Here is an 11,458-nt window from a genome sequence, read left to right on the forward strand (position 1 = left end):
TAATGATCATACCAAAATAATTATTTTGACACTGTCAGGATTCTACTAAAAATATACTGAGGAGTGGGTGATTCTCACGAAACCTGTCAGGAAAATATCCTGGTCCTTCTTTATTCGAATTTTTTTTTTTTAAAGAAACAAATACAAAATGATAGAAAATTAAGCCTATTTCATGACAGCTACACACATTTTCATTACCACAGCATAAAAAAAACAAAAAAAACATGTTCATTATGATATTCATACATCATAGTAGGACTCACTTGGCACTGCCTTGCATTTTTGCTGGTTTTAATTTAGAAAATGTCTGTACGACAGCATCTTTTTACTGTAATACACTATGAAATTACTATGTTATGGTAATGAGAATCATTATTCAAAACAATGGGGATAGTGAAATTAAAACATCTGGGTGCATTGCGGAAATGAGAATTTGGGGGTAAACTGTACATAGCTGTACTGAAAATAATGTCACATTGCAAAAACTCTCAATAGTCCTGAATGTAGGCTTCATTTTCTTTATGTAAAATATAGTGTCAAATCTCACTCTGATCAATCAAGGGCATTTTCAGCAGTTCAATTCTCCCATCCCAAAGAGATTTAAAGTGATAGTTCACCCAAAAATGAAAATTCTCTCATCATTTACTCACCTTCATGCCATCATAGATGTGTATGACTTTCTTTCTTCAGCAGAACACAAACAAAGATTTTTACCTTATTGCCTGCAGTGGCATTTAAAAAGCATATAGGGTAGACCGTGAATTTGCCTTCCATAAAATTCACATGGCCCGCAGATAAAGCAGACATTAATGCAGACTTGTGCACATTATCTGGACGTTTGTTTCAGATGTATGTGGTCTTGAAGGTAAATGATTTGAAATGTTTATTGATTTTTCACTCTGGGAACATTTAAGGGATTCGAGTTTACACATTTATGCCGCTGTGTCTCCTGGAAGCCTTTTACACAGGTTAAGTCCCAAGTGAGAAAATAATTTAAATAAATGCCAGTTAATGTATTGTTAGCTTTAGTTTATATCGATTATCCTCCAATTATTTTGAATTTGTATTTAGCATTTTCTATTTCAAGAAATGAAATAATCATTCACTGACACCTTTGGCAACAACACGACAAATGTGTCTTGAAATGTAAGTTCTTTATTTTAAAACAAACAAACAAATAAGAAACTCCACAGAAATATGTTTTACCTTATATAGGTTAATAGGATGATCATCCATGAATGTAATGTACATTGTTGTCTACACATACAGCATAAACCAGCTATGCCAATAACAGTCATTGAGACATTCTATAGTGTACAATATATCTAAATCCCTTAAATAAGATTTAAACAATTTCAGGATGAAGAGAGGCAGCTAAGAATATTCAAAATTATGCTTCACAGTGTAAAGATCAGTGAAAGCTTTGAAAAAATATTGCATGGGGAAAAGTCACTAGCAAGTCCAAATTAACAACCAAGTTGCTATTGAATGTGAGAAGACAAATGTGTTCATATTAGAAGGATGTAAACAATGTTACAAAAAAGAGCAGTTGCCATGGAGATGGAGACTGTGGAATTCTTTATTCTACTGCCATCTAGTGGCAATAAACCTAGTTATCCTGCCTGCTTTCCTTGAAGAATGCATGTAATGTAAGTTTTGTGCATTTCTTCATTTCATTTGGGTCTGGACATTGTCTCCTTGGGACATACAGGCCCTATAAATACAATGTAATTATGAGGCTTCATCTTTAACAGTTCAAAAACCAATACGGTTATTGCAAGCATTTTCTTATCTAAATAAACTGAATAATTACAACAAAACAGTATAAAATCATATAAAATTAAATTTGTTTTTTCAACATTTTCTCCATTATATATTGCTACTGAGCTTTTACACAATATACTGTATGTCAACATAAACTTTAATGTAACATTTTGTAATTGTTTTTAAAGAACATTAGCTAAGTGTAATATTAAAGCTGCACTTTTTTTTTAAGCTGGTGATACAGTTAACTGAACCAAAACATATACTGGTTCACTCACACTGTATGGTGACTAGACATGCTCATTTAATGTCCTCATGAAATGCTGTATTTGCTAAAACTTTCAGTACACAACCACAGCTCAGTAGAATGGTACTGTCTCCTACAATATTTTATATATAGGTCATTGCTTTATTTCATGAGGTGTACTGAAAAAGTCAAAGTCATCAAAACTAATTCAGTTTAACTCTATAAAACCAGTGTAGCCAACAAATTTGTTTCATTTCAATCCATTTTAATCAACAATACTGTAAAACAGAAAAATAAATAAAAATCAGAAGTGAAACTCATATTTGCATAGGCAGGGTGGAGTGATTCTGTTAGTCCCAGAATAGAACAGCACGTTTACCAGATGCTCACTGTCCCAGCGGGAGTTTAATTAATTTTAGATTCATAAATAAATTATTCTCCGTGTACTGTACCTGTAATGGGGGATTCAGTTTCTGCATCATTCCCAGGTGAGCAGGGCTTGAGGAAGCACCAGGATTTTCTGACTTTAAAACAGATTCTTTGAGTATAATAATGTTGGTCATACAGCTCTCTGTACTGAGGTTTGGGTGGCTATTGCAACTAAATCACCAACTCTGCACACTTTCTACAATGATCACTTACCTCTCATATGTTCGGTCTGTACAACTTACCAATTGCCCCTGTTAACCCGAACAAAGATGCAGCAAAACACTGAACACTTCACTGGAGAGGAAGCAAAAGCAGACCTTTAAAAATAAACAAATGGATTCACATAGACTATTAACACTTATCTCTTCTTTTGTCCTATTTTTATTTCTTCATTTCAACATTAATTGTGCTGTTACAATTAATTGTATTAAAAATGTATCAACATTATAGTCCAGTTACATAGTTAAAAATACAACCAGTCATAAAATGTGGAATTTGATAATGCTTTAAGGAATATTCCGGATTCAAGATAAGCTCAATTGACAGAATTTGGGGCATAATGTTGATTACCACAAAAAAAAAAAAAAAAATATTTTGAATAGTCCCACCTTTAAAAAAATTACATTAAATAAAAAATAAATAAAAAAAATTGAGGTTACAGTGAGGCACTTACAATAGAAGTGAATATAGCCAATTTTTGGAGGGTTTAAAGGCAAAAATATGAAGCTTTTAATTTGATAAAAGCACTTACATTAATTCCTTTATTAAAACGAGTTTTATTTGAGCTTTAAAGTTGCAGGATTACATGATTTACGGCATTATGCCATCATGGCAACAAAGTTTACTAAAACAATTTGTATAGAACAATTATAATGAGATATTATATAATAATAATGATGATGATAATAATAATAATAATAATAATAATTGTATTTTCTATTTGAAAACTAAATATATTATTATTATAATTATTATTATTATAATTGAAGATTGGCTGCCTAAGTTAACAGTGACATATAAAGTTTTGTAGTAAACTAACAGAAACATGAAACTAGACTAATTATGTTGAAAAAAAAAATGCTGATGCTGTAGATATTTTTGCAGCTTTAACAAATCATAAATGTTGAGCTGTACAAAAAAAAATATATATATATATATATATATATTGAGAAAAATATTCAACTACATTTAAATACAACTAAATTATATTTATTTGAATTGATTTTTATTTATTCATTATTTATTTATTAAATTACTCTTTCCTAATATCTGTTCATGATTTATATACTCAGAAAAAATAGCTTGTTATCCTGACAACACCATAACATTTATATTATTCATATTATCTAATTACAAAATGAATTAAAGTGAATAAAAACAGCACCTAATCAAAATATATGCAGTATCAAAAGGCTCTTGGGTTTGTAGGCATTTGTTTATTAAACACATCATTTATTCTTCTACCCTGTACTCCCCTTTCAGTACTTCTTTACATGTAAAATGTTACTTTTCAATAAGGATCCTGTCGGATGACTTTTGGCCTTTGAGATACACTTTGATCTCTAATCTTAAAGGGACACATTGATCTTTGTCTGCATGGAAATGCTTCCTGTGCAGCTCAGTTAGAAAAAGATTTACATTGACAAGATCATTTGCATTGGCAGACCAGGTTCCGATACTTTATCAATCTTTATAATCTTGTTAGTTTCACATTTCATAAGAACTACTCTTCATGACAGTAGAATCAGCAGACACAACAATGTTTTTCTACATTGCCATCTGCACATTTACTATCTGTATTCAAGGTAGGTTTCATGAAATTATGGATTCTTTTATTTATAGACTGCATATTTGCTTTCAAGAGAGATTTCTCACTAGTCGCTGTCTATCTTTCAATGACAGGCACAGATGGACAAGTGACTGTAACTCAGACTCCTGAAGTCAAATTCTCTCAAAGTGATGAAACGGTCAAAATAAACTGCATAACTAACTCACCTGTTGCTGACTGTTCTCTCTGGAGAAACTGTGTGTTCTGGTACCAGAAAAAACCTGGACAAGTCCCCAAACTCCTCATTTATTACATAAGCAAACTTCATTCAAACGTTCCAGCTAGATTCAGTGGCAGTGGTGCTCACACCGACTTCACTCTGACCATCAGTGGAGTCCAGAAAGAAGATGAAGGAGAATATTACTGTATGACTCAACACAAGATAGAAAACAAGTATGTGTTCACACACTGATAAAGATTCGTACAAAAACCTCCCTGAGTCAAATTCACAATGACTGCACTGATGCACACTGCAGGTGCTGATGGGGAAGTAGCAAAACAGCACATTGAAAGGTTCTCGTACAATTAAGGAGATATTAACAAAATTCAGATTGTTTAGTTTATTGTGTCTTTTCCATATAATGTGACTGAAAACTGATTATAAAAAGATTATAATAAAGAATTGACCGGTAGTGTAGGTCATTGGTTTCATTCATGAGGTGTACTGAAAAAGTCAAAGTCATCAAAACTAATTCAGTTTAACTCTATAAAACCAATGAAACCAATACATTTGTTTCATTTCAATCCATTTTAATCAAAAATACTGTAAAACAGAAAAATAAATAAAAATCAGAAGTGAAACTCATATTTGCATAGGCAGGGTGGAGTGATTCTGTTAGTCCCAGAATAGAACAGCACGTTTACCAGATGCTCACTGTCCCAACGGGAGTTTAATTAATTTTAGATTCATAAATAAATTATTCTCCGTGTACTGTACCTGTAATGGGGGATTCAGTTTCTGCATCATTCCCAGGTGAGCAGGGCTTGAGGAAGCACCAGGATTTTCTGACTTTAAAACAGATTCTTTGAGTATAATAATGTTGGTCATACAGCTCTCTGTACTGAGGTTTGGGTGGTTATTGTAACTAAATCACCAACTCTGCACACTTTCTACAATGATCACTTACCTCTCATATGTTCGGTCTGTACAACTTACCAATTGCCCCTGTTAACCCGAACAAAGATGCAGCAAAACACTGAACACTTCACTGGAGAGGAAGCAAAAGCAGACCTTTAAAAATAAACAAATGGATTCACATAGACTATTAACACTTATCTCTTCTTTTGTCTTATTTTTATTTCTTCATTTCAACATTAATTGTGCTGTTACAATTAATTGTATTAAAAATGTATTAACATTATAGTCCAGTTACATAGTTAAAAATACAACCAGTCATAAAATGTGGAATTTGATAATGCTTTAAGGAATATTCCGGATTCAAGATAAGCTCAATTGACAGAATTTGGGGCATAATGTTGATTACCACAAAAAAATTATTTTGAATAGTCCCACCTTTAAAAAAATTACATTAAATAATTTTTTTTTTTTTTAAATTGAGGTTACAGTGAGGCACTTACAATAGAAGTGAATATAGCCAATTTTTGGAGGGTTTAAAGGCAAAAATATGAAGCTTTTAATTTGATAAAAGCACTTACATTAATTCCTTTATTAAAACGTGTTTTATTTGAGCTTTAAAGTTGCTTGAATAAATTTTTTGCAGGATTACATGATTTACGGCATTATGCCATCATGGCAACAAAGTTTACTAAAACAATTTGTATAGAACAATTATAATGAGATATTATATAATAATAATGATGATGATAATAATAATAATAATAATAATAATTGTATTTTCTATTTGAAAACTAAATATATTATTATTATAATTATTATTATTATTATTGAAGATTGGCTGCCTAAGTTAACAGTGACATATAAAGTTTTGTAGTAAACTAACAGAAACATGAAACTAGACTAATTATGTTGAAAAAAAAAATGCTGATGCTGTAGATATTTTTGCAGCTTTAACAAATCATAAATGTTGAGCTGTACAAAAAAAAAAAATATATATATATATATATATATATTGAGAAAAATATTCAACTACATTTAAATACAACTAAATTATATTTATTTGAATTGATTTTTATTTATTCATTATTTATCTATTAAATTACTCTTTCCTAATATCTGTTCATGATTTATATACTCAGAAAAAATAGCTTGTTATCCTGACAACACCATAACATTTATATTATTCATATTATCTAATTACAAAATGAATTCAAGTGAATAAAAACAGCACCTAATCAAAATATGTGCAGTATCAGAAGGCTCTTGGGTTTGTAGGCATTTGTTAATTAAACACATCATTTATTCTTCTACCCTGTACTCCCCTTTCAGTACTTCTTTACATGTAAAATGTTACTTTTCAATAAGGATCCTGTCGGATGACTTTTGGCCTTTGAGATACACTTTGATCTCTAATCTTAAAGGCACACATTGATCTTTGTCTGCATGGAAATGCTTCCTGTGCAGCTCAGTTAGAAAAAGATTTACATTGACAAGATCATTTGCATTGGCAGACCAGGTTCCGATACTTTATCCATCTTTATAATCTTGTTAGTTTCACATTTCATAAGAACTACTCTTCATGACAGTAGAATCAGCAGACACAACAATGTTTTTCTACATTGCCATCTGCACATTTACTATCTGTATTCAAGGTAGGTTTCATGAAATTATGGATTCTTTTATTGATAGACTGCATATTTGCTTTCAAGAGAGATTTCTCACTAGTCGCTGTCTATCTTTCAATGACAGGCACAGATGGACAAGTGACTGTAACTCAGACTCCTGAAGTCAAATTCTCTCAAAGTGATGAAACGGTCAAAATAAACTGCATAACTAACTCACCTGTTGCTGACTGTTCTCTCTGGAGAAACTGTGTGTTCTGGTACCAGAAAAAACCTGGACAAGTCCCCAAACTCCTCATTTATTACATAAGCAAACTTCATTCAAACGTTCCAGCTAGATTCAGTGGCAGTGGTGCTCACACCGACTTCACTCTGACCATCAGTGGAGTCCAGAAAGAAGATGAAGGAGAATATTACTGTATGACTCAACACAAGATAGAAAACAAGTATGAGTTCACACACTGATAAAGATTCGTACAAAAACCTCCCTGAGTCAAATTCACAATGACTGCACTGATGCACACTGCAGGTGCTGATGGGAAAGTAGCAAAACAGCACATTGAAAGGTTCTCGTACAATTAAGGAGATATTAACAAAATTCAGATTGTTTAGTTTATTGTGTCTTTTCCATATAATGTGATTGAAAACTTAGCAGCATGAATTTGCTGCTAAATATCATTCTGGTTGATATGTGTCCATTTATTATGTACTGTGCATTATATTGGTCTAGTAATTAAATGTATTTGTAATTATAAAAATTACAGATCATTGAATGATGGCACTGTATGTGTGCCATTAAAAAATTATAACAGGTTTATAATCTCATTGGGGCATTCACTATATATATATATCTATATATATATATATATATATATATATATATATATATATATATATATATATATATATATATATACAGTACCGGTCAAAAGTTTTGAAACACTCATTCTTTATTATAAATTTTTTCACATTTTAGAATAATAGTAAAGTCATCAAAACTATGGAATAACATAAATGGAACTATGGGAATTATGTTGTGACTAAACAAAATCCAAAATAAATCAAAACTATGTTATATTTTAGCATCTTCAAAGTAGTCACCCTTTGCCTAGAATTTGCAGACATGTACTTTTGACATTTTCTCAACCAACTTCTTGAGGTATCACCCTGGGATGCTTTTTAAACAGTATTGAAGGAGTTCCCATCTATGTTGGGCACTTATTGGATGCTTTTCTTTATTATTTGGTCCAAGTCATCAATTTAAAAAACTTATTACATTTTAGTTTTATGATGAAATAAATTAATATGGTGGCACAATTATATTTTTGTCTACAAATCTAATTTCAAACTTTTAAGCATACGCCTTCAGATCAAAAGATTTTTAAGATCATGAGAAACATTTCAGTCAAGTGTTTCAAAACTTTTGACCGGTAGTGTATACACTATATATATATATACACTCTTTAGAATATAATAATACAATATATTATTATATTATTAATATACTATTTGTTTAGATATATATTATTTGTTTAAAGAAATGTGTAATGTAATGTATATATAATAAATATAACAGACTCCTGTGCACAAGTCAGTGTGATTCAGACGCCATCCATGCAGATTACTGAACCAGGAAAAAGAGTTGAAATAACATGTAAAACCAGTCCTAATGTTGGCAAGTGGTGTAATAGTAGATACTGTCTAAGTTGGTACCTCAAGAAACCAGGGGAAGCTCCTAAACTCCTCATCTATGGAGCAACTCTCCGATTTTCCTCTATCCCATCTCGATTTAGTGGAAGTGGATCCGGTAGTAGTTTCCAGCTTATCATCAGTGGAGTCCAACCTGAAGATGCAGGAAATTATTACTGTTTCGGTGACCTCGGTGGTAGTAGATACACACAGTGATACAAAGCCGTACCAAAACTATCTTCATTGGAACTGTACAGTGAGTGAACTGCCCTGGGACCAACTGCAGGTGCTGAAAGATAGGATGTGAAACAGCCTGCATCAATAACGCACTATAAACATTTCCTGGCTTTCAAACAGACTATCGGAATGTGATCATTTCTTGCTCTGTAGACATACAGTATAGGCATATAAGAGGTTTAGGATGCCTTCTTCATTGGTCAGAACCCTCTCAGTCACCTCTGACATTTTCAGTGCCCATTTTATAGTACTCACTGACCCCCTAAGCACACCACCCAGGGACCATCTGCGATGCAGAAACACAGTAGACATTCAAAAAAAAAAAAAAAAAAAAATACACTCATAGATAATATTAAACAATTTTTTCTCTCATTTTCATTTCTTAGTTTTCTGTGAAGAAAGAAAGTCATACATACCTGGGATATCATGAGGGTGAATAAATGATGAGAGAATTTTCATTTTGGGGTGAACTATCCCTTTAAACGGCTGCATTTGTGTTTACGTAATGTTTCAGAACGCCGCTTTCTGCAAAACCCCGCAATAAATCATTTTCTTAAATGCATGTAAATGTGGTCAAAGCCTTGACAGAGTGGATGTCAAATGATGTCCTCACAGCAAACTAATCAGGAACTATGCTTATAACCACAGGTGGAGAGCTGTAGTTCAAGCGGTCTCTCGTTTGATGTATTTGCGTTGCCATGATACAGAGGTAATCTCAATTTCTCCACTCAGTTGAGACATCCAGGATGAGTACACAAACACACCATTGTGAGTAAAGAACAGATAATAACATATCTAAACCAAAACCAACCAAGCTACTGTACAGCGTTCCTCCTCCTCACTTGTAAACAGCGCTGCTCTTCCAGCTGTGATGCACATGCATCAGTTCTCGCATGTTTCAAATACTAATGCGATTAAATCACACGCGCGTACTGCTCCTGACCGAAAGCATGATTTAGAGTTTAAAAAAGTACTAAATATTTATTTTTTTACACCAAAAGCAATCGCGTAGCTTAAGAAGACATTAATTTAACAGCTGGTGTCGTATGGATGACGTTTATGCTGACTATCTGTGATTTTTGGAGCTTCAAAAGAGAAATCTCTATTCACTTGTATTTTAAGGACCTACTGAGCTAAAATATTTGTCTGTTTTTCTTCAAATGTGTTCTGGTGAAGAATGAAAGTCACACACACCTGGGATATCATGAGGGTGAATAAATAATGAGAGGATTTTCTTTTGTGGGTGAACTATCCCTTTAAGTAATTTTTTACATTTGAAATGTACTGGTTCCACTAAGGATCCTTTCAAATTACCTTTGATCTTTGATATAATCTTTGATCTCTGTCATTGCACAAGTGAGATATCTACTTTTTATACATAAAAAAATAGAAAAACTATTTTCTTTGATTAATACTATATGCCTTCCCCAATATCTAATGAAGTGAAATGCCAGCTTTGATTAGCTCTAAGCCTGTTAATTAATACTGTATAAGTGTGTGTTTTTATCACTTGAACTTTGGCCTACATCTTCTATGGCAAGTGCTACAGGAAGTGTGGGGTGAAATGTCACCTGAGTATCTGGACAAACTGACAGCTAGAATGCCAAAGATCTGCAAAGCTGTCATTGCTGCACATGGAGGATGTTTTGATGAGAACTCTTTGAAGTAGTTTAAGAATATCTGAATTTTTTTTTCAAATTGTAATAGTAATTTTTCACATTATTAATGTCCTGACTATACATTGTGATCAGCTGAATGCCACTTTGGTGAATAAAAGTACAAATTTTTTACAATAACAAATTTTTCCATAAGAGCAAAATCTGTACATTATTCCAAACTTTTGGCCACCAGTGTGTAACTACACAGCAACAATTTTGGTGATTAGCAAATTTATAAGATAATTATTATTATTATTTAATTGTCCAAACGCTTCTTGATAATAGACCTAGAGATTTTCAACAGTGTTTTCTGAATAGTAGTGGTTTTTGATCGTACCTTTCTCAGCAGGCAAATAATCAATCTCTTCAACTGTCTTTACAACGCTGCTGAACGCTCCTTTATATAGACTACATGCGTTGATGTCATCATGCATTTACGCATAAGATTCCACATGAGGTCATAAAGGACAGTTATATTTTCTCGACATGCGTTAGTCCATGAATCTCTTTTAGCGGTAAAGCATGTGACTATTTGTACAATTTGTGAGTATATAATTATCAAAATAGCCTACTATAATTGCGTGAACCCAAAACATGCTAAATAAATGTAATGATTTTTTTAAACCTTGATTAAACAAAGTTTTATAATTTATAGCAATGCAATGCTGTGAAATTAATTTCAAAGTCACAAATTATATGTAAGGAAATTAGTGACATTGTGACCATGCTTTAAATCATGTTTATGTTGTGTCATTAACTGGCTTCTGAGTTCTGAATATGTAAAAGACTGTTCATAAAAACAGTGTATTTCTAATATATATATATATATATATATATATATATATATATATATATATATATATATATTATGCATAAAGGCATACAGCTATAACTAAACTTGACTTT

At 32.1% G+C, this 11,458-nt stretch overlaps 2 long non-coding RNA genes across 2 annotated transcripts; one reads left to right on the forward strand and one right to left on the reverse strand.

The window, feature by feature from the left end:
- Window positions 1-1,789: 1,789 nt before the first annotated feature.
- LOC127434655 (uncharacterized) lies at window positions 1,790-4,584 on the reverse strand. The gene is made up of 2 exons (XR_007896070.1): window positions 4,436-4,584; window positions 1,790-2,734 (listed from the first exon to the last, which is right to left on the reverse strand). It is a non-coding gene; the product is annotated as an uncharacterized LOC127434655 (long non-coding RNA).
- On the forward strand, window positions 3,645-11,140 carry LOC127434654 (uncharacterized). The gene is made up of 3 exons (XR_007896069.1): window positions 3,645-4,245; window positions 4,343-4,781; window positions 7,535-11,140. It is a non-coding gene; the product is annotated as an uncharacterized LOC127434654 (long non-coding RNA).
- The last annotated feature ends 318 nt before the right edge of the window (window positions 11,141-11,458 follow it).

This window comes from Myxocyprinus asiaticus, chromosome 44 (assembly GCF_019703515.2).
Source record: "Myxocyprinus asiaticus isolate MX2 ecotype Aquarium Trade chromosome 44, UBuf_Myxa_2, whole genome shotgun sequence".
Taxonomy (NCBI): Eukaryota; Metazoa; Chordata; class Actinopteri; order Cypriniformes; family Catostomidae; genus Myxocyprinus; species Myxocyprinus asiaticus.